Raw genomic sequence first — 25169 nt, forward strand, 5'->3', positions numbered from 1 at the left:
TTTTAAATCGTACCACCCAGTCACCCCGCTGGCGCCTGTTCATTCCTCTCCGTGTGTTCCTTTTGTCGATTCCTTCTCTAATCGCAGACATCGAGTAGACGGCCATTCCACACGTACGGCGCTTTGATTTCTGCCTTTGTTTCTCTTTTATCCTTCCGCGGTGTCCAGTTCAAAGACAGTCGCTGAGGTGGTGAGCAGCCGCCCATTAAAAGAATAGTTAGGAGTCAGATTAGTAAAAGGGAAAACCGAACTGGAGTCCATAACCTTGGAGAAGAGTCTTAAACAGAATACGAGCTGAGAACAACAGTATCTGTATTTACACACACGGCCTCAAAGCTGCTTAACCCAATGCCGACATTTACATGCATTGCTTGAATAGACACTTAAGTATGTGTCTTTTTTCCCATGTAACCCGTATGAAATATGACAAACTCGCATGTTTCAGTGCTAAAGCCAAACCAGTAATGTCTGCTAGTGAGTATTAGAGAAGTTAATAGAGATTTGTGGTTTGTGTTCCTGTCTTATAGTTATCTCAGAATGAATTTGAATCTCAGCCTGTTTTTTAAGTCTCTATTCAGTTTCCATGTCTGCTCTTTTATTCTTATTTTCTCCACTTCTCTAAAGATGCTCAGGTTTAGTGGCCTGGCAAATCTAACTTGTCTTGGTGTGGTTGTGGACTTGAATGTGAGTGTACCCTATGGTGGTCTATAGCTGACTCCTGCTTTGTACAGGTACTCTGGTTTTCTTCCTGTACCCGAGTAACCTCTGTTTGTGTTTGTTTTCCACTGGACCACAGTGGTGAGGTGGAAGTTAAGGTCCATTTGGCTACTTATACATGTGACTTTATCATACAGACCCAACCAGGCTGTGTGGGTCACCCCGTGAGCCACTTTTAGGTGAGACCCACTTTCCTTTAATTAGAATATTCTTGAAGGTCAATAATGAGCCGCTTTAACTCTGGTGCCCTCTTTTAGGGTTACCCATAGCAAACTGGTCCGTCAGGTTGGAGTGTTAAGAAAGACTGAGGCACACAAGGCCTCCACCGTGCCAATCTCGCAATACTGTGTGGTGCTGCTGTTTAATAGGATGTTTATTACTGTGTTAATTACTAAAATATTTGTGGTGTGTGCAGAGTGTACTTAAACAAGATGAAGCAGATAAACTTGAAGCTTGTTTCAAAGTTGTTGAAAATGACAGTTGTTTTGAAGAACATTTTTGTCCTGGAACATGTCAGATTTGCCAAGCACAGTCGCTGATCTCATCACCTAACCACGTTAATTTAAACATTTAAACAATTGTCACATTTAGTGATTGTGTACCAACCATTCAGCAGAGTCATGCTCGGCCCTGTTTCTAACAGCCAATAGCATGCCGCTGATGACGCCTGTGGTGTACAAAGGGTTAATAGTAGAGATGCACCGATATCCGATAATGTCTATGTACTTATCTGCCGATGCCGATATACATATTTATAAGATACAGAGAAAAATGAGACTTGATCTGTCTGGACAAGAATTCCAGACAAAGTGAACATTTATTTGTATAACAATTTTGCACACCACATTCAATCATTAAAACAAATGATATCTGCCTCATTTGGTTGGCTACCTGTTGGTTATATGGGAAACAGTTTTGCAGGTTGTTGCTTTAAATAACACTTTTCTCTTTCTTTTTGATGGAACAAATACAACAAATTCAATAATAATCGAAAAAATGAAAACTGAAAAAGATGGTAATATGTACAATGACAATGAAATAAGCAATACCACTTAAGAATAACATCTTTTGCAGATTATTTACAACTAGCAAAATGCCTGCGCTTCGCAGCGGAGAAGTAGTGTGTTAAAGAAGTAATGAAAAAGAAAAGGAAACATTTTGAAAATAACGTAACATGATTGTCAATGTAATTGTTTTGTCACTGTTATGAGTGATGAGTGTTGTTGTCCTATACTGTATATCTACAAACTGGATTCCAAAAAAGTTGGGACACTAAACAAATTGTGAATTAAAAACTGAATGCAATGATGTGGAGATAGCAAATGTCAATATTTTATTTGTAATAGAACGTAGATGACAGATCAAACGTTTAATCCGAGTAAATGTATCATTTTAAAGGAAAAATACGTTGATTCAAAATTTCACGGTGTCAACAAATCCCAAAAAAGTTGGGACAAGTAGCAATAAGAGGCTGGAAAAAGTAAATTTGAGCATAACAAAGTGCTGGAAGACCAATTAACACTAATTAGGTCAATTGGCAACATGATTGGGTATAAAAAGAGCTTCTCAGAGTGGCAGTGTCTCTCAGAAGCCAAGATGGGTAGAGGATCACCAATTCCCACAATGTTGCAGAAAGATAGTGGAGCAATATCAGAAAGGTGTTACCCAGCGAAAAATTGCAAAGACTTTGCATCTATCATCATCAACTGTGCATAACATCATCCAAAGATTCAGAAAATCTGGAACAATCTCTGTGCGTAAGGGTCAAGGCCGTAAAATCATAATGGATGCCCGTGATCTCCGGGCCCTTAAACGACACCGCACCACAAATAGGAATGCTACTGTAAAGGAAATCACAGAATGGGCTCAGGAATACTTCCAGAAACCATTGTCAGTGAACACAATCCACCGTGCCATCCGCCATTGCCAGCTGAAACTCTACAGTGCAAAGAAGAAGCCATTTCTAAGCAAGATCCACAAGCTCAGGCGTTGTCACTGGGCCAGGGATCATTTACAATGGAGTGTGGCAAAATGGAAGACTGTTCTGTGGTCAGATGAGTCACGATTCGAAGTTCTTTTTGGAAATCTGGAACGCCATGTCATCCGGACCAAAGAGGACAAGGACAACCCAAGTTGTTATCAACGCTCAGTTCAGAAGCCTGCATCTCTGATGGTATGGGGTTGCATGAGTGCGTGTGGCATGGGCAGCTTGCATGTCTGGAAAGGCACCATCAATGCAGAAAAATATATTCAGGTTCTAGAACAACATATGCTCCCATCCAGACGTTATCTCTTTCAGGGAAGACCCTGCATTTTCAACAAGATAATGCCAGACCACATTCTGCATCAATCACAACATCATGGCTGCGTGGAGAAGGATCCGGGTACTGAAATGGCCAATCTGCAGTCCAGATCTTTCACCTATAGAGAACATTTGGCGCATCATAAAGAGGAAGGTGCGACAAAGAAGGCCCAAGACGATTGAACAGTTAGAGGCCTGTATTAGACAAGAATGGGAGAGCATTCCTATTTCTAAACTTGAGAAACTGGTCTCCTCGGTCCCCAGACGTCTGTTGAGTGTTGTAAGAAGAAGGGGAGATGCCACACAGTGGTGAAAATGGCCTTGTCCCAACTTTTTTAGAATTTGTTGACACCATGAAATTCTGAATCAACATATTTTTCCCTTAAAATGATACATTTTCTCAGTTTAAACTTTTGTTCCGTGATTTATGTTCTATTCTGAATAAAATATTAGAAGTTGGCACCTCCACATTATTGCATTCAGTTTTTATTCACGATTTGTATAGTGTCCTAACTTTTTTGGAATCCGGTTTGTATATATATACAGTATATATATATATATATATATATATATATATATATATACACACACACACATAAATAAATATATATGTATGTATACATACACACACATATATAAACATATATATACATATACATACATATCTACATAAAATATATATATATATATATATATATATATTATGGGGTGCCAAACAGGCAAAAACATTGATTTTCTGAATATATAAAGTCATTCCCAAATATATAAAGTCAAAACCTGAGTATATAAAGTCGGCGTTGGAATATTTAAAGTCAGCGCTGGAATATCCATCCATTTCCCAACCCGTTGAATCTGACCACAGGGTCACGGGGGTCTGCTGGAGCCAATCCCAGCCAACACTTGTCGCAAGGCAGGAACCAATCCTGGTGAGGGCACATGCATCATTTTTAAAACTTTATAAAAAATTTTATATATTTAGGTTTTGACTTTATATATTCCAGCGCTGACTTTATATATTCAGAAAATGAATGTATTTGCCTGTTTGGCACCCCATAATATGTGTATATATACACATATATATACAGTGGTGTGAAAAACTATTTGCCCCCTTCCTGATTTCTTATTCTTTTGCATGTTTGTCACACAAAATGTTTCTGATCATCAAACACATTTAACCATTAGTCAAATATAACACAAGTAAACACAAAATGCAGTTTTAAATGATGGTTTTTATTATTTAGGGAGAAAAAAAAATCCAAACCTACATGGCCCTGTGTGAAAAAGTAATTGCCCCCTTGTTCAAAAATCACCTAACTGTGGTGTATCACACCTGAGTTCGATTTCCGTAGCCACCCCCAGGCCTGATTACTGCCACACCTGTTTCAATCAAGAAATCACTTCAATAGGAGCTGCCTGACACAGAGAAGTAGACCAAAAGCACCTCAAAAGCTAGACATCATGCCAAGATCCAAAGAAATTCAGGAACAAATGAGAACAGAAGTCATTGAGATCTATCAGTCTGGTAAACGTTATAAAGCCATTTCTAAAGCTTTGGGACTCCAGCGAACCACAGTGAGAGCCATTATCTACAAATGGCAAAAACATGGAACACTGGTGAACCTTCCCAGGAGTGGCCGGCCGACCAAAATTACCCCAAGAGCGCAGAGACGACTCATCCGAGAGGTCACAAAAGACCCCAGGACAACGTCTAAAGAACTGCAGGCCTCACTTGCCTCAATTAAGGTCAGTGTTCACGACTCCACCATAAGAAAGAGACTGGGCAAAAACGGCCTGCATGGCAGATTTCCAAGACGCAAACCACTGTTAAGCAAAAAGAACATTAGGGCTCGTCTCAATTGTGCTAAGAAACATCTCAATGATTGCCAAGACTTTGGGGAAAATACCTTGTAGACTGATGAGACAAAAGTTGAACTTTTTGGAAGGCAAATGTCCCGTTACATCTGGCATAAAAGGAACACAGCATTTCAGAAAAAGAACATCATACCAACAGTAAAATATGGTGGTGGTAGTGTGATGGTCTGGGGTTGTTTTGCTGCTTCAGGACCTGGAAGGCTTGCTGTGATAGACGGAACCATGAATTCTACTGTCTACCAAAAAATCCTGAAGGAGAATGTCCGGCCATCTGTTCGTCAACTCAAGCTGAAGCGATCTTGGGTGCTGCAACAGGACAATGACCCAAAACACAGCAGCAAATCCACCTCTGAATGGCTGAAGAAAAACAAAATGAAGACTTTGGAGTGGCCTAGTCAAAGTCCTGACCTGAATCCAATTGAGATGTTATGACCTGCATGACCTTAAAAAGGCGGTTCATGCTAGAAAACCCTCAAATAAAGCTGAATTACAACAATTCTGCAAAGATGAGTGGGCCAAAATTCCTCCAGAGTGCTGTAAAAGACTCATTGCAAGTTATCGTAAACGCTTGATTGCAGTTATTGCTGCTAAGGGTGGCCCAACCAGTTATTAGGTTCAGGGGGCAATTACTTTTTCACACAGGGCCATGTAGGTTTGGATTTTTTTTCTCCCTAAATAATAAAAACCATCATTTAAAAACTGCATTTTGTGTTTAATTGTGTTATATTTGACTAATGGCTAAATGTGTTTGATGATCAGAAACATTTTGTGTGACAAACATGCAAAAGAATAAGAAATCAGGAAGGGGGCAAATAGTTTTTCACACCACTGTACATATATACACTCTTTTTGGGGTGCGAACAACTGTTGCTGGGGGTGCCAGAATCCATGAAGGAAGAAAAATGAAAAACATTATTTGTACAAAATCTTTATTTATCCATTCCTAAATAATTAAATGGGCAGGCTATTTTGTTTCAGTGCAATACACTGCTTGTTAAAACGGATGTCTCCCGCTTTGCGTGGATATTACGAACTATCGTATCTGTTCAAGTTCTATTTAAATTTTAATTAGAAGGAATTTTTATTTAGTCGACAGAAATGTCTTTGGTAGGAATGTAAGTTAAATGTAGGCATCATTGCATACATTTTTCTTCTTCATAGAATTGTAAAGAGTAAATTCGCCTTACATTTCAACCAAAGATATTTGTGTTGACTAAATAGAAGTTGAATGTGATCGCGCAATTCAGATCAAGTTGACGCGCACTACTTCGAGCCCGCGTGCTATTGTGGTTTTGCCTGCGTGCCTCAATAAGTCACCCCTCGCTCTTACTTTTTTACCGTTCATGTAATGAATACACTGAGTATGGCTTTACCAAAACAATCATTGATGGCGAATAAAGTATCCATTATTCATAAAGCTTCAATTGGTGATCTGTCTTTCTGCGTTAACCGCATAATTTTTCATACGTCTCAAACCAAGGGGATGCGAGGGTAAAATGAATCAGGAAGCGCTGATATATATGTATGTGTGTGTATATATATGTATGTATATATATTCAAATAGTTTTACTGTGAAATAATACAAAGAGTACGTGACACGTGTTTCTCCCCAATTTTGGGGTCATCAGGCGTACATACTCAGTGCACCCCCTCTCGGGAATCGAACCTCGGACGTCGGTGCTAGAGGCGAAGCTTCTTCCATTGCGCCACAGCGTGTGGTTTGTCTATTTGAGAGTATATAGATCGGGATATATATATATATATATATGCGCTTCGCAGCGGAGAAGTAGTGTGTTAAAGAATTTATGAAAAAGAAAAGGGAACATTTTAAAAATAACGTAACATGATTGTAAATATACAGTAATTGTTTTGTGAGTGTTATTGAGTGTTGCTGTCATCAAGGATTTGATTATCATTATTTCTTTCAATCAGGTTCGTATTTGTAGGATGTGTTGTGTTCAAGTTACATTCCGTGTTTGTCAATCGTTGTAAAGATGACAGGTTTCATTCATCGATTCCTTTCTTACTGCATCAATAAACAACTTGTCTTCCTCTTTATCTGAGATGTGACACACTGCATGCACGGATTTTTTTTACACTGTCTTCCTTTAGCAGGACATAGACTTTTTCCACCGTGTGCTTTGTTTCCGCAGTAGCTGCACTTATGAATATGTTTGCATGTGTCAGACGCTTCATATTTTTTTGCTGCCTTCTCAATTTTGTAAATCGGTTTTTGTTCAGCACTCTTTGGAACTGTTTCTTTTTGTCTGTGCACTGCGTCAGTTCACGTGAGCCGCTCGGTGTACATGCATCGAAGCTTCTCAGCTGTGCTGGTGCCATCTCGTGCGATGTCCACGGCTGTATTTAATGTTAGCTAAGACCCGGCACTTAACATTTTCTCTCGCAGTTTCGCTGAGTTTGTGCCAAACACCACCCTCACCATCTCATCTTCGTCTGCATAAGCACAGCCCTTCACCCGTGAATATTTAGCGGCAGTGTTTCTATTGGATTGCCGCTGATGGACGGCCTTATATGGACAGGCACTAAATTACGTGGGAGGCATAATTCCGCCCCCCACGGCCATCGAGCTGAACTCCATTACAGTATATTTAGAAAAATTGGTTCCAGTTATGACCATTACGTGTAGAATTTCGAAATGAAACCTGCCCAACTTTTGTAAGTACGCTATAAGGAATGAGCCTACCAAATTTCAGCCTTCTACCTACACGGGAAGTTGGAGAATTAGTGATGAGTCAGTGAGGGCTTTGCCTTTTATTAGTATAGATCATTAAAATGGCTTCTGCTGAACCACATCTCCTGGCTATGTGATCCTTTGTTTTACAGTCTGCAGTATTAAATATCACAACTTTTTTTCTTTTTGATGGAATAAGTCTAACCAATATATAATTTTAAAAAACAGAAAAGCGTACAACAGTAAAGAAATAAAACTTTTTTTCTGGATGCTTATCATTCTTTTCTATTTTTTAAGCATGATGGGGAGGCTTTTCTTAATGAAAAAGAGCATCTCTGCCTTGTCGCAGGAAATTTTGTTTCTCTTTTCATTGATCACATTAGAAGCCAAACTGAATAATCTCTCGCTGTCCACACTAGTACATGGGAATGACAGGAACTTGCATGCTACTTTGGCAATGGTAGGAAGCCGACTCCAGTTGTTGTTCCAGTATTTCAGTGGATTTTCATTCCTCAGGATTGGTGCTTCAGAAAGAAATCCCTGCACCTGCCAAGTAGCATGCATACATATACAGTATTATATTCTGCATCATCTTTCATATCTAAAAGATAGATCTGCATTTTGGCTTTTACCAGGGCTGTCAGATTAAGATTAGAATCCTTACAATAAAAATAAGTATATGGCATTTGACTTGAATGCATGTCTGTATTGTATTTGCTGTTTTCTGAAATATTTTATTATTAATATTTTGCTTTTCACTGTAGATCATGATCTGCTTACAAGTTGCTCATTATTGCTTAAGAGACTCAGGTGAAAACAGTGGCTTCCATGAATTTGATTGGCTCTCACACAAAAAGCAACATAAGACACACACCGCACTAACACTTTCTAAAGACAAAGTTCAAAAGAAAAACAAACAAAATTGTCACTGATTGCTTAAACAAAGTAAATGCAGTCATTTTTTTTCTTTTTTTCTTAGAGGCCAGAGGACCTTATATCTCTGTGTCTATTTTTTACAGTAAATAAACTGAAGCATTGTGACCCTTTAAGTGTTTTACAAATGAACCAAGTGTAATAAATGTTACTTTGTTGAGGTCTTTTAAGTATTTTGTGTATAATAATCAATTATTAGAAGACCGCATTTTTCAAAGTAACAAAAAAATGTAAAAAGAGTTTGTGTTTATTTATGAAACTATTTAGTTAACACGCACCGAACAAAAATATGAAGCAAAGAAGCATAGGCTATAGTTGGCTCAGTCGCTTGATGAAAACTCGCGATCTTTAAAATGGGTGTGTTTAACACAGAAGATGCCGACCGTTTAACTAATGACTAATAACAATATGGGTTAACAATTTACAAACACGTATAGGCTGATCCTAAAAAGTTCCGTGCAAAAACAGATCTGTAAAATCCCACAGTAGTGTCCAGCATGTCTTAAGTAACATGAAGCCAAAGTTAGTGCGAGGTAAAACCAACATACCGCTCTTTTACATTCGATCGCCGTTTTTCTTCCTTGCCTTCTAAGATTTTTTTATACATTCGAATTATGTTAGAATAGTGATATTCGATCCGACAGCCCTAGTTATTTACTTAAAACAATATTGTAAAGAGCTCCACAGAGATGCGTTTTTCTTTTTTATATATATATAAAAAACTCACCTCTGTTGTCATCTGGCTGTTTTCCCGAGGCATCAATGTTTTCTCTTCAAGAATTTTATTGCACATTTCAAAGAGCGTGCATGCCACCTCGTCATTTATCTTGGCCCTTTTCTGTTGTGGACCATCTATCTGTGAGTCACTCGTTTGCATTTCGTTCGATGCAAGTTCCATCCGAGCTTGCAACATTTTGAGTGCCAGTGATTTTACATCTGCATCGAAATAGCGGTCTTTTTATCTCGGTCCGACAATAGTGGCAACACAGTATGTGGGTTCTGTGTAAATCTCAATGAAACAATTGTTTACATCCTCCAAGAGAGCGCTTGTACTGGTTTTGACTCCGAAGTCAGTACGAGCGCTTTTAATCAACAGTCATTTTAAAGCATTAACTGAGGGAATAACGTTAGAAGCCAAGGCTTCAGACTGGCAAATTTCTTTTGTCAGTTGTTCAAATGGAGCAATCAAATGTGATTATGTTCTCGATCAAACCCCACTGATTAGGCGTTAGAGTTGCAGGTAACTCAAAATTGAAGGCATAAGCCCCAAGGGCTCTTTTCTGCTCCAGCAAGCTTTGCAGCATATAGAATGTGTTGTTCCATCTAGTCGAAATGTCTTGTTGAAGCTGCATACCAAGTTCAGTTTGTATAGTTTTGAGACGCGAGTTGGCTAATTGTGAATGCTGTAAAGTATGAGCCATACATGGCAAACTTAGGATCCCGCGTTCCTCCAAAGCCTTTGCAACGTTGTGTGCATTGTCTCATAATACCACATGAACATTCTCTTTGGGTATTTTCCATGTTTCAAACATTCTTTTAAACGCCACAGAGAGTGCAGTACCCATGTATGATCCAGAGCATTCTTGGGCATGCAAGATTGCTTTCTGCAATTCAAACTTGCGGTCGATCCACTGAGCAGTTAAACTAAGCATACTAATAGCACTCATATCAGATGTCCATATATCCATGGTAAAGCTTATGGCTGTGGCATCTTTAGCAAGGAGTTTGTGCACATGACTTTCCACAATCTTATGTAACTCTGGAAGCGCTATATCAGAAAAATAACAGCGACTGGGTATCTGGTAACGGGGCTCAAGATGCTCAAGCAGCCTTCGAAATCCCGTATCTTCTACAACAGAAAATGGCTGATTGTCCAGAGCAATAAATTCCATCACCTTTGCAGTAATTATTTGAGCTTTAGGGTTATCTTTATAAAATTTCTTTGATTTTTCAAGTAACTGATCAACGCATCGAGCAACTGTAGTTTTTGATTTTGTGCACGGTGGCACAGGATTCTTCTCTTTTGCTCTGAGGAATTCTGTATATTTGTCAGCATGGCGTGTCTTCAAGTGTGTATGGTACACAGTTGGTGGTATTGAAATTTTGCACTTTGGTCCCTCCGCACAAAACAGTACTCGAACACGTGTTGCAAATGGCATATTTTATGTTACTCTCACTCACTTTGAAGAACTTCCACACTGCAGACATTTTCGCACAGTAGCCCAGCGTTGTCTAAACGTCTGGCACATCTGGAACACAGTGAATGCGTCATCAATATTGGTTCGAATTATCGGTCCAATTTAGTCATCGGTCCGATGCCGATAAAATTATTTTAACTCATTATCTGCTGATACAGATTTAAATCCGATATTATCGTGCATCCCTAGTTAATAGCTGTCGCTTTTCAGCAGCAATCTTTTCCCTTTGTTTTATTTTATTTTTTTCCCCTTTTGTTTTGTTATCTGAAACATGAAACAACAGAAAGAGGAGCATCTCTTATTTTTGTTAGGTTCAAAACCTGCAGTTTCTTATTCGTCTTCACTTAACTCTGTGCCTTCTGCTTCAGGGAAACATTCACTGGTTGTCTTCTCTCCTGCACACACAGTCTGCCCCTAAGACTAAAAACAAAATCAAATCTGTTTAAATTTATCATAGTGAGTCGCAGGCTAGTTGAAGTCAGACATTGGGTGTCTCACATTAGGTGGTCCTCTTTACAGGGACACACCGCCAACTGCCTCCATCTCGCTAAGATTATGTAAATGAAGGCTGTGATTTAAATAATGGTTTGGGATTTTGTAAGCTTGGTGCAGTTTCACATTAGACAAGTTGACCAGCGATTTTAAGTTCCTCCATCATATGCCTCTGTTTTTTAACATAATCCTTAGGCTTAACTTGTATAAACCTTCCTTAAGATTAACTATTAACAAAATTCCAGGACCCTAACAGTTTTGAATGTTGAATCAAAGTAGTGAATACTGTTGACACACAACTGTACAAGATGGCCTCCTCCTCCTTCTAGCCTCTTGGGCCTTCCTTTTATTCTCAAACTCATTTTACAGCTAATGTAACAGGACCAGTGATGAGTTTACTGTCTGATTGCTATGAACTGTCTGACTTGGCGTCAGTTTTAACTAACAGGATGTTATAAAAAGCAAATATCTTTAGATCTGAATGATGTTGTTTTAATGGAATTGATTCCTGTTTTTTTTCCACAGAGAGAGAAAACTCTGCCATTTACTGTAACATTTAAATGGATGTGAAAGAGGAGACGTGTGAGGCTGACATAAATTTCATGAAGGAGAGTACCATAAATGTTAAGGAGGAGGACTGTGAGTGGGAGAGTGACCACCCCAAACAGGAGAGTCTGGACATTATGGAAGAGGACAGTGAACTGGGGTCAGTGAATATTAAAATATTAAAGAGCAGGATGAAGAGGAGTGTGTCAGCACTGAGGTGGCCAGCTATAGGAGTATGGAGAGTGTCAAGGAAGATGACCTTCATTATGGAGATCAAGGTGGAGCAGTGACCGGGTTAGTCTCTTCTCATAGCAGACACTCTTCATCTACAGAGTCTTCTATCAATGTAAAATATGAATCATTACAGTCTGACACAAAGACGACTGAAGGAATTTCATCTCCTAGGACTGAGGAAGGTCAGTCACCACCTAAGACATCATCTGAAACAAGTAAGTGAAAAATAACAATCGGTGTACATTTTAGGGTCAGGGTTTTTTTAAAGAAGCTTAGACAAACGTTCAGACTATTAAACACAGCAATTTCACTACAGTTTACAGGGTTTAGGAGTCTGCACTTCCATTATTGTTTGTAACATTATGAAAACACTCTAAGCCTGTCTTTGGTAAGAAAAAAAAAAAAAGTTTGTGAACCCTTTGGAATTCCTTTTATTTCTGCATTAATTCCTCCTAATTCTGTGGTCTGATCTTCAATTATGTCCTTAAAACCCACAAACGCTGTCGTCTTAAACTAATAACAGACAATGAGACCCTTGTCATTCCTGAATACATTGTTTAAACATGGGGACAGTCCAGTTTGTGACCCCCTGTCTTTAGAAACTTTGTGATCCTCCTTTAGCTGCAATGACCTCCACCAAACATTTCCTGCAGCTGCTACTCAGGGTTCAATTTCTTGTCTATTCATCGTTTCCTAAGTTTTCAGTTCCTTGATGTCTCAGGGATTCCTTCAATGATCAGCTGACTTCAGGTAAAGCCAATGAATCCTAAGCTCTTCATTTTGATTGGCCGGTCTAGAACACCAGCTTTCTTCTGTTTAAGCCTTTCTCTTGTTGACTTCTTCTTTTGTTTCAGCTGATTGTCTTTTTCATTACCTAACTTCTCTCAAGCTTTCACTAGCATAACATTTCGTATCAGATTTCTTTAAAACAATGTTTAATTCAGTGCTACATTGATGGTGGCATCCTGTCCTGGTCCTGCAGAAGCAAAACAGTCCTAAACTGTGATTCTACCATGAGGTGATAGCAATGGTGTGCAGTGATCTTTTACTTCCAACCCACTGTGAAATGGGGACATACACATGGTGACATGGGGATTCAGGCCTTCAAAAGACCCGCACACTAAACTAGGGGTGACATTTATATAACTTTGCATGGAATTGAGCGTGAAAATATGTACACAATAATAATAAAAAAAAAAAAAGGAAAATGTGTACGTCCAGAAAAACATATAAGATTTATAAACCGGATTTATGCACATTACTACAAAGTTTACTTTTTGTAAGTCATAGTCACTTTTTATAAATGGATATGTGAACACTCCTTTAATTGCCACCCTGAAAACATTCACCTATGGAGCCTGCTAATCTGTCCCCTCTGTATGCAATCATGATGCTGTAGAACTTCATGGACTGGTAGATCAGCCTCTTCCTCCTGACAGTTTGAGACCCCACCACCTGCATTCAAGAATATCTGGCTTTGCTCTGCATCTGAGAGTGAAAGATCATACTTGTAGTTACAGTTCCTCTCTGGGGTTCAGGAAAGGTGTATGGCAAAACTGTCTGTGCAGGAAGCCACTGTCACCTGGCACGTGTAAAGACATGATTGCTGATTAATGGATGGGTCAGGTCATATGAAACACTGAGAGTTCAGCAGGTTACTTCACCAACTCATACTTCACCATGTAAAGCAACATCACGTCTGTCAAAGCTACTTTGTCTCAAAATAAATGAATGGTTTGAGTGAGAACATGGAGATGTGACATTTGTCAGCCACATCTTGGGTGACTTGTGTATTAATGGAATGTCATTGCTTACGGTTAACAAAAGCAGATTCAATCTTGCTAGATGCCCTTTCTGCAATATGAATGCAGTAAAGTGTTCCAGTTGTATTAGGAGAGCTGGACACGGGTGCAGATTGTTTTTTCGTGTTGGCAAAAACATGTTACGTGTGTACACCCACACTGTACATAATGGAGTACATAATGGAGTGCATAATGGAGTGAAGCTTGGTAGAGATACTGTTGAGCTGTCGGACAGTTCCCTGAGAAGACATCAACTAGCAGATATAAAGTGATGACAAATTAGAATTTCTTCGGGTGCAAATACGCATCATTGGCTCTCTTAATGGGAACTAAAATACTGTAGAGTCTGTACATCATAGCTCTAATTTTTGAGATGTCATGTTTGTCACATCAACGCACATTATAATAGCAGCATGGTGAATTGAATTTTATTCTTGCGAGTCATCATTTAGCTGGTTTGGTTGCATTTTCCTCCTTGATCAAGGGTGTCGTCATTTACCAGTTTCTCTGAAATATTGTGTATGTATGGGTCAGAATTACTGTAAATATGTCTGTTCCCCTGTCAAGCTTCTTTTGTAAATCTTGACATTTGTATGGGAGGTTGCATGCAAGCATTGAGTCCAATTTTATGTGTATCCGAGCATTATAAATGAGGCCTTAGGACCTTCACTAGCCTATCTATAGATAGGTCTCAACCCAGACAGCCTAACTCCAAACTCAACAGGAGGCTTCAGCATGCACAGGCCCAAAATGGATTGTTGGCTTAAATAGTTATAATAAAGCACTCATCAAATGTCATTAAATAACTGAAGGACCACCTCCTTGATATCAAATATCAACGCTGGGGGTGGTCCTTGAGGAGTAACATTGGTTTGACCTCACCATTTCGGGTCTCACCCCCAAAATACAAAGAATTTTGGGTAATTTAATAAACAGAACAATATAAACAAAACTTGAAATTACATAATCAGAATGAAGAGGCAAGTAATAGTTGAAAAAATATTGAAAGCACTAAATAAGCTAAGATGTTTTTTTAAATGCCTGTATTTGCTCTCCCAGCTTTATTTTTATCCCCCTTTGTTATTTCACAGATTTATTCTCCTCTCGCTTTATTATCTCCTCTTGACAATCTTTTAGAGTTATCTTTATGTGATGTTGGGTCAGCTTAACTGTTAGCTAAACTAACAAGCTTGATGGTCTTGATGAATGGTCTCCTGTTGTCTGTTATATTTCTTATGTTCTTGACTGTATGTTCATGAGCAGAATTTTATAGAGAAGAGACAGCTTTGCAAGAACCCACATTTCTTTCCTTTTATTTGTCTGAGTGCATCTAAGCCACACCTCCAGTCTCCATTTCACAGGTTAAACACCTGACTTTACTGGACTATAACGGTTTAAATGACGAGTTCAGCATTGACAGTCCAGTTGTTTGTGTGTTGTTAGTTCAGGTTGATTGTGTTTTTCTGTGATTTTAGTACAGTTGAAGATCAGACCACATTCTCAGGAGAAATTTGGGCAAAAATTCAGAATTTTAAACTGCTTTACAGATTTATCAATTTTATGCAACACATTCTCGGTGCTTCTTAACCGAACCAAGTGCCCATCTCTTTGCATCTTTAGCTAACAGTCATGTGATTGGCCTGTTTGTGTTGTAATGTGTACAAGAACACCCAATACAGTTGGCAACCAATTTTGGGTAAATTTTGCACAAACATTAAGATCTTCTTTACACAGAGAACAGAATATTAAATAAACTGCCAAGTAGTGTGGTAGACAGTAGGAGTTTAGGAGCTTTCAAAACTCGAGTTGACATTTTAGAAGAATTAAATTGATTGGAATGATGAGGTGTGCTTGGCTGAATAGCCTGTTCTCGTCCAGATTGTTCTAATAGAGCTGCAGTCACCTGAGTGAAAATTAAAGACTTCTTGTTACTTCGCTCTTCACTTTATGTATTGCTTCATCTCCCTTTCTCTGGTAGCAGGCCTTTTTGTGCTTTACTTTAGTATTAGTTAAGTTTTAATTTCTCCAGCTTTGACTTGTCTATCATTTTATGGTAACTGTTCAGGTTGCTCAGCTAGTGCTGTATTATAGCTGATGGAAAGAGAAAGACATTGAAAGGTGGAGTTTAGATTTTCATAGGACTTTTTTACATACACACTTGAGAAGTCTTGGTGTGTTTGAATGTTAATGTTATTTATTGATTGTCATGAGTTTCAAGTTATGTTTTAGTAAATATGTACTCAATAATAATCATGTGATTATTATGACATCATATTGGTGATTGCATTAAGGTTGGCTTGGGCATTTCTGGAGTATTTGAAAGTGCAGAAGAATTCCTGTGTTTGTGCTTTTTTGAACAGATTGTTTTCTTTCTGATTTCTTTGTTTATGAAATATGTGCTGTCAGTTTGACTTTCAGTTCTCCCTTTGGCTCAGTTTTGGTATCCCCTGATTATTTTTTTCTCAGTTAGTATCTTTGCTGTTATACTATTTATGGTATACACTGTTATCAAAGTGGTAGAAACTGAATTGACCATGTTCAAGACCTTTGGAGTAAAGACCACTGTAAGGAGCTTTGGACAGGAGCTTGTTGGTGTTTGTCATGATGACAGCCCTAGCAGTCTTTGGAGGATAGCAGTAGTAAGGGAAACTGTCATGTTGAAGAATGAAGCCTTTCATGTAATTTTAGCAGGAACATCTCCTGATGTGAATAATGTTAATCAAAACGGTGACAGATACCTGCAATTTATTAAAAAAAACCAAAGAATGAATAATCAAATAAGACTTCATCTGCATACATAAACTCGTATTCAATTTAATACACAGTAAAACACAACACATTTAATTTCAGTTAGCATAGTGCACGTCCATGAATATTATAAAGGGCTCTATAAGTGAGACTGGTGTGTGATAAAGCTAACCAGTCCAGGTTTCAGCTGCCACTCTTCATCCAGAGCAGACACTAATATGAGTAATGGCTCTGATCTCGAGTTTCTTCATCTTATATTTTTTTTCCTAGATTACAGGTGCTCCTGTGGGTCAGTGCATTAATACTTCACTTTGTTCATTCTTCTGTATTGCTTTAGTGATTTCAATCAGCTATTTTTGTATACATTTTGCATTTAGGAGTCCGCATGATGCTCAGTTGAATAACGGCTATGTTGTAAGAGTACTCCATGACACTATCCTGCAATTACCGTTTTAACAAATTAATGTAAGAAATGTCTCATCAGAGCATCAACATACCTTATGTGGTTTTTGGTATGACATATGATTTGTTTAGATTGGAAGACGCACCCTTGTTCTTTGCATTCAAGGCCAGTGAGGAAAGCTCAGAGGAGTTTGAGGATGGCATGGTGATTGATAATTCTGGAGCAGTTTCTACTCTTGATCAACTGATGGACTTTATATTGGAGCAAAATGGAGTTCTAAGTGTGACCTTAGTGATAGAAATGGAGACAGAGTTGTAGAAATTAGAAACAAAAAGCAGAAACTCCTGTCAGTTTTTATTCAGGTTTGTACTCAAGTGGAGCAGCAGGACACAGAGAATACATTCCTTTTATGCTGAGACCCAATCTCTGCATAAGGCCATGGGAGTCGGGACTTGGGACATGGTGTCCCCAGCGTGAGAGCCTTGGTCATTGGGGAATCTCAAGTCGCTGTTCGTAGAGCCTACCGGAGCCAGTGATCGGTAAGGCAACTGACCAGCAGGAGAGTGGACAGAGGGCCAGCAGCAGGTAGGGCAACTACCCTATTGAGAAGCCCAGATGGGAGGAGTTGGGGAGTTGCTGCAGGAAAGAAGACACCGGGCTTTTATTGTTTTAAAGGATTGCTTCCTGCATTATTTTAACCTCGTTTTTAGAAGATTTGTTCTATTTAATTTTAACCTCCACAATAACACTCATTTTAATGGATTATTTATTTAATGACTTTTGAATGCACTGAACTTATTTTGAACACCTTGTTTTTGTTGTTGTTTTTAAATAAAAGCACTTGACACTTTTTCACCATCCCCTGGCTTTGTTGTGCCTCCCTGCTAAGCTCATCGGTAACATTGCCGACGGTGTAGGGTTCAAAGGCTCCCAAGAAGACGGTTGGGAGCATGGAATGAACCTGCATCATCACAAAACCCTCCATCTTCTTAAAAAGAATTATTGACAAAAGCAACCTTGAATGTTGCAGGGTTTTAGTGACCTGAACTCGCCTTAAGGGTAGTAAATAGTCATGCAGCACTGATTACGCTCATTTCCACTCTCCCAGGAGCCGACGGGGCACTTGAAGTGTCACCAACAGTGCGAGAAGGGAGGACGCTGCCCAAAACTGTGAAGCTCTTGACCCGGTGGAGCAGCCTGACATTCCGCACCTCTGTGTGTCCACTTTGTTGTCACGACTCCTCGCCGCTGAAGGCGGTGTCGTCTTCACATTGTTTGCAGCTCGGTGCAGTTAAAAAGTAGAAAAAAGCAAAGCTGTTTTCCTCATCTACTATCAAGTACTGGCAATTTAAAAAAAAAAAAAAAAAGTATAATGTGGTAGTTTCCGCGACAGTGACGTAGACGAATAAATAAAACTTCTCTGTTAGAACGTGCCTGGTGGCGGACGGCTCGGTGCTGAAGTCCAGAGTGGAGGGCAACGCGGGTCAGATGTCTATGGGATAGATCGGCGTGTTTGTGTTTACTTCTTTTCAATATCAGTAAAATAACTCTCACACAAATAACAATTTGTAAAGACAATATAAAAATGGCGTCCAGAAACGAAATGATTTAGTTCCTGTATTATGTTCTCTGGTCATACGTAATTTCTATTTCAAATGTGCATATATATATATATATATATAAGAGAGAGAGAGATATGGTAGGATTTTTCTTCAAATCAAAATGGTTTTCCACGTTTTAAAACGACTCTTGTATAAAAAAATGTATCTGGTGGTTTGATGCAAGAGTTTTGTCACTGTGCCAAATAAATGGCTTAATCCAAACGGTGTTGCTGGAATTAATTAACATAAAAAGAAAAGTTCAAGAATTTAGGAATCTTTAAAAGTTTTATATAGTTCAATGATATCCCCATGGTAGTACTTCACAAGAATATATATTTTGTTTTTCAGTCATATAGTCTCACTGGAATTAAAATCAACCAGCTTCATAGAATCAACAAAACGGTTGGACTTATTCAGGTTAGGGATTTTAATTTCAAATGACAAAACATCTCTATCAAAGACACAGCTTCATGAACTTGAAACTCCAAACAATATAATGTGTAGTGCTGATATGGTTCAAAAGTCGTTTTAAACTCAAAGCCACAAATGAGCAGCAAATAAAACAATGGCAAATCATCTTTGGTGTTTAAACAGCAAAAGCACGAGTGCTGAGCAATGGTAGCCGTTATGTGGTGCAATATACAGGATCGTTCCATTATTTTAGGGAAAAAAAAAAAACACGTCCATGACATTGAGTATATGAAAAGCTAACGGTTAGTTAGTTTCTTTGCAGTATCCAATTATTTTTTTTTTTCTTTCAGATATAATATCCTGCGCTGTTTTTGACCCCTTCTTTGGATATAATAGAACATGCCTTTCTTTGAGCATGCGTAAACGCGCTCCCTGTGAAGCGTCCTTAGCTTTCCTGTGCATCAGCTGTTACATTTCGAAACGTTCTCACCATACGGTTATTAACAACATTACAAAGAGAGCTAAAGTACTGCTTTGCTCTTCGCAGCTGATAAGTAACATTTCCGCATATAAACCAGTGGATTCACTTGATGAAGTCACACTGGAAATATTAAAAGGTAAGTTTCTAATTGACATTTACTGTTGCTGCAGTGCATTCTGTTTTTATGAATCCACGAGAATTCACGTGTCCATGTTGATACCTACAATCATTACGACAGAAAACAGAAGTAGTGGGGCAAGTTAGATTCGTGTAACCATTACACAAAATAAAAAAAATAAATAAATGCAGGTGTTTATGTTATAAATATTTATTTTTTCATTTCTGGTTTTCACATTTATCCAGCAAACGCTGGCCTGAATTGTAACTTCCACTGCACGCAGTAATTGCATTCGAACATATTGGTACATTTAGTGCTTCTCTTGCCATTTTAAACATTAATGAGTGGTTTGAGGCTGCACAGCAACAACAGGGAAAAGAGAAAAGCCAAGCAAAATGACCCCTTTTATTATCTAACTAAAAAGATTACAATATGCAAGCTTTCAAGGCAACTCAGGCCCCTTCTTCAGGCAAAATTTAATCATTTCTCTACATTCTTAATCTTACTACTACAGATACCTGTAAAGAAAAACTTTAAAATTTACAGGCCAGTATTTTAAAATTATCAATTTTGAGGTAACCACGATTGTAAACTCATTGCTTGAATATAAAAAGATCGCTGCACTTGAAACAGCAAAGGGGTACCCATCCCCCTTACCTTCGATATCAATACCATACATGAGTGCATCCTATAAAAAAAAATCCAAGGTTTGGGAGCGACTTGTACAGCTTCCTCGAAATTCTGGAGCCAGCCCTGAGTGAGACAGTGCTCTTTATTCTTTTAATGGCACGGGTGAAGGCCCCAGTCCGAGTGAAATGTTAACACCCTGCTAATTTTATACTCTCACAAATTAACTTTGTGTCGTATCGTGTCCTTGATCAGGCAACACAGTAATAAGACCTCTGTAGGACATTTCTACTTGCCTAAAAACTCAGTAAGATATACTTGTTGAGAAAAGAAAATATAAAACATTCTTAAAAGGGTATCATGATTTGCACTTGTACCATCTTTCAAGAAACTCTTAAAGTTATCAAAATTTGGAAATTTAGCTTAAAGCCTAAAACCTGAGTTGGATATAACTGCCGGTAATTGTGCAGATAACGTCCAAATATGAATGAATTACTGGTCTTCTCTGTTGCTTTCAAGTTTCAAATGTTACAGAAGATCTTCCAGGTACTCTTATCACGTGAAGATCTGAACATTTCCTTCAAAGAAAACCTCATGGCCAGCAGTACATCAAGGGGCCAGCATTATTTATTTATTTATTTTTTTATTTATTTATTTAAGAAATATTGTTGAGTAAACAATGTAGTTATTATCACTTTTGATTTGTTCTTTTTATTGAGATTAAAGGCTTCTGTAGCAACTTTTATGTCAGAAATATCCATGTCCTGGTGATATTTGAGATCAAACAGGGGCGAAATATAAATAATAGGGAAAAGGACGTTTATGACATGAAAGTGATGACAACATAAATATATATTTATAGATGTGGAAATTTGAAGAGTAGAAACTTGGGCTTGGTCCTTCTCAATTCAAATTTTCCATAATTCAGTAAAAGCAGTTTGAAATTTCACACCTGAGCACAGGACACCTCCTGTATCCATCAAGGCTGTTGCCCCAACATGTTTACCTCAACATATGAATCTTTGTGTGAACACATATTTATGTATGTTTGTCATTTATACAAAGTCTATATTAATTTTCAGATGTTTTGATAAACTTGATCATGGCACCAGAGAATGGCGTGTTACATGTTAGTTAGCACACACAAGTTAGAATTCCACAGTACTCATGTAGCACTTCGTTAGTTCAATACAACATATTGTGAAAATACTCCATATCAATAGATAACTGAGCACATATTGTTTCTGTGTTTTATCAGGAAGTAAAGAAGATGACTACTATCTTGTTTTTAGTTATCTAAAAATTTTAACAATGAAAATATAAGCAGTCAGATATTTGAGCAATGCTGTCTTTGATTACTAATTTCATTTTCATTAAATAAAAAAAAAGAAATTCCATTTGTCAGGCTTCATCACATTTCATAATTCATAAACAGTTTATTGATAACTGGTGACTATTTTCAATGCCCTTTTCTTGTATTTTTTTTTTAACAGAAGCTGCAGTTTTCTGTGCAGCAAGATAACTTACAAGACAGCTGCACATCTCCCTCCTCTTCTGAATGCAATACTCGAAGAAATGCTAGTCTTTCACCTACCCCTCAATCCAGTGAGCAAGGGAGAAGCCAGCCACTCTAAAATTATTCAACTCCCAAGCCCCAAATACATCCTTCATAGTGATAGTGAGTTGGAGCAGGTCAGAAAACACTGCAGCGCACAGGGAAAGAGGAGCATTGGATACTTTCAAAAAGATTGATTAGAAATGCAACATGGTGCCCATACTGAGGACAACAAGGGATGACAACTATACCTCCAAACATGAGATTTCTTCAATGGCAAAACGTATAGTCAAGTATTATCCAAAACTATGTGCAGCTGAAGATCAAAATTCATTGGTGAGTGTAAGTAACTAGTTTTTTATAGGGGTTTTAGACTGAGCAGTCACACCTTGTATTCACTTTTTAAAGAGTGTAATCTCATTACAGGAACCTGTGTTTAAACAACTTCTGAAAAGGCTACAGAATATCCGCACACCTCAGAAGTGACAGGACTGTATGCCTCATATAAATAAAGAGATGTCTCGGTGTCACCACCGACAAGCCTGATGCTGCTAAAGTCGAGAATTCAGGTGAGGCCGATTCCACTGCATCATCGGAGAATTCTATTGCTTTAGTGACACTTGTTAACGTGTCGCCTTCTAGTCGTACCCACGAAGTTACAGCAGAGGGAATGTGAACCATCTGGTAAGTGCACAATAGAGATGGTCGTATCCCATCTGAGTTCAGACTGTTTAGACAGCACAACAGATTTCATTATTCATTTATGTTTTTGCAGCTGTTGACACAATAGTTGACAACCACCAAATACAGGCCAGGCACTGCAAAACACTACAGGACCTTTACAAGAAACCAAAACCAAATACATTCACTGTTATCTAGCTCCTTGATCATGAATTTAATGCACAGAGGTCATTTATAGATTATATGGGAGGCTTACCCAGGCTTTAAAGAACTGGATCATGTAAGTACATAAAACACAGACATTTGACTGAAATATTTTTGAAAATGGTTTCTTAAAACAAAATATGTGCTGACTTAGAGTGTAGTTATTTTATAGGTAATGGATAAAATGCGTTGTATTCTTAGTTGGAATCATCTTAACTACATCACAGACGTTCAGAGCAGATGGACCAGTTTTTATGGAAAAGCACAGCTGTATGGAGTAATGAAGAAGATCCTGAAGCCTCCACATATGTGGGTAATATTTGTCATGTATATTTAAATTCATTTTATAGTTAGTTATGCACTTTACTCAGTGTTGCGGCATGATAGGCCTAAATGATAGACAAATTGAAGTTGTTTAATGTTATTTTGCAGTTGATGCTCAAAGGGTTACACTTTTTTATGCCATTTTTTTCCACAAAGACCAAGTCTATATTATAGTAAGCCAAACTTTGAGAAATTTTCATGCAAAATATTATTGCTGCTCTCTTTGCCAGTAACTGTTGATTTGTGAATTCCAGGTTCCTTTTTCTTCATTGTATTAGAAATGTTGTACTGTGTTATTCTGAAATAATTTTTTGCCTTTAATTATGCTTTTATAAAGCTATTTATTAGCATTGTAAATAGTTTTGTCTAGCATCTTTTTAAGACAACTAACTGACACTATCCTTTTATTAGGTATAAATAATGAAGCAATATTTTAAAGAATACTTAACTTTAAATATGATCTATGTAAGGTTCATTTCAATTGTTCATTCATGTTCTAGCATATTTGTAGGTAAAAAATAATACCAGACATCATATAATTTTTGGTATAAATCATTCTTAATTTAAAGCTTGCTGTAAGTTGTTTTCATTAAAAGGAGAATGTCTGAGTTATATTAGAACATAATGCGAAAGATATTTAATAAGATTTTTATTTATTTTTTTTTTTCCATTAGTGAAAAATGCCATTGCCATGTTTAGCGCTCTGCCATCCGTGTTTCCTTCACTTTCTCTACCGCCAAAAAAGTTGGGAAACAAAAGTGAAGAAACAGTTCATGGCCTTAAGGTAAAACTTTGCATTTTGACATTGTTTAAAGGAAAAATAAAGACCATTACTGCAATTCTATTCATTTGTGACTAGCAGCAATTTTCAGGGTTGTTTTTAATGTTAGCTACAGGAATGACATTATACATTAGAACATTAGAACACTCTAGACAAGAACAGGCCATTCAGCCCAACAAAGCTCACCAGTCCTATCCACTTATTTCTTCCAAAAAAATATCAAGTCAAGTTTTGAAAGTCCCTAACGTCCTGTGTACCACACTACTTGGTAGCTTATTCCAAGTGTCTATCGTTCTTTGTGTAAAGAAAAACCTCCTAATGTTTATGCGAAATTGTCCTGTATCAAGTTTCCAACTGTGTCTCCGTGTTCTTGATGAACTCATTTTAAAGTCACCGTCTCGATCCACTGGGCTAATTCCCTTCATTTAAAACACTTCAAAAAAAAAAAAATTCTTTGCATTTATATAGGCTTTTCTCACTACTTAAAGCGCTTAAGGTCAGATCTCCTCATCTTCTTTTGCTTAAACTGTAAAGGCTCAGCTCATTTAATCTTTCCTCATAACTCCTCCTCTGTAATCCTGGAATCAGTCTAGTCACTCTTCTCTGGACCTTTTCCTGTGCTGCTATGTCCTTTTTGTAGCCTGGAGACCAAAACTGCACACAGGACTCCCAGATGAGGACTCACCAGTGTGTTATAAAGCTTGAGCAGAACCTCCTGTAACTTGAACTCCCAACACCATGCTATATAACTTGACAACACCGTGCTACATAAACTAACATACTATATAACCTAACAATTAAACTTTAAACGGTTTGAATAAAAGGGCCCAACAGAATATAACAATGTTGAATTTTTAGTGACTTCTTTGCTATTTTAATTACAAGGTATGTATGTATGTATTCTGGTGCCCGGCCGGGACGCCCAGGAGGACCAGAGGAGGGCTTGTGCCTCCTCCAGACCGAGAGGGGGCGTCGGTCCTGGTTATGTTGGGGGCCTCGGGTAAGGGCTTGGAAGCCCAGCCCTGTAGGGGCCCGTGGCCACCATCAGGCGGCGCCCAGGTGCCTGAGGAACCCTGGAGCCCAGCACTTCCGCCACACCAGGAAGTGCTGAGGGGAAGACGACAGGGGACACCCGGACGGCTTCCGGGTTCGCAGCCGGCACTTCCGCCACACTGGGGTGTGGCTATGACTAATTGCCGGGAAGCAGCTGGAGCCTATCCGGGTTCCTATAAAAGGGGCCGCCTCCCTTCAGTCGATAGTGGATGTCAGGTGGTAGTGGACAGAGCTGGAGCAAGGACTGGAGGCGGCCAGGAAGGAAAGGCACAAAAGACTGAGCCTGGACAATTGGGGAATCGGTGCAAGAGGCACTGGGGTTGTGTGAGCACGTGACTCTTGTACATAATAGTTGTAAATAAACAGTGTGTGGTGATGATATGATGTCCGTCTG

The 25169-nt window shown here is 38.4% G+C and overlaps 1 protein-coding gene across 6 annotated transcripts in view; it reads left to right on the forward strand.

The window, feature by feature from the left end:
* The window catches only part of LOC120533516 (gastrula zinc finger protein XlCGF57.1-like), a 695777-nt gene that overhangs the window by 664484 nt on the left and 6124 nt on the right, over positions 1–25169 (forward strand). For 3 of the 6 annotated variants that reach the window (XR_005634526.1, XR_005634521.1, XR_005634523.1), the window contains exons 2-7: positions 11732–12201; positions 21671–22068; positions 22159–22416; positions 22508–22693; positions 22819–22926; positions 23616–23725. The gene's annotated coding sequence lies outside the window, so the exon portion shown is untranslated. Of the gene's footprint in view, positions 1–11731; positions 12202–21670; positions 22075–22158; positions 22417–22507; positions 22694–22818; positions 22931–23615; positions 23726–25169 lie in introns of all 6 variants that reach the window. The other 3 variants (XR_005634522.1, XR_005634525.1, XR_005634524.1) reach the window with 3 other exon arrangements.

Source organism: Polypterus senegalus, chromosome 8 (assembly GCF_016835505.1).
Source record: "Polypterus senegalus isolate Bchr_013 chromosome 8, ASM1683550v1, whole genome shotgun sequence".
NCBI classification, from domain to species: domain Eukaryota; kingdom Metazoa; phylum Chordata; class Cladistia; order Polypteriformes; family Polypteridae; genus Polypterus; species Polypterus senegalus.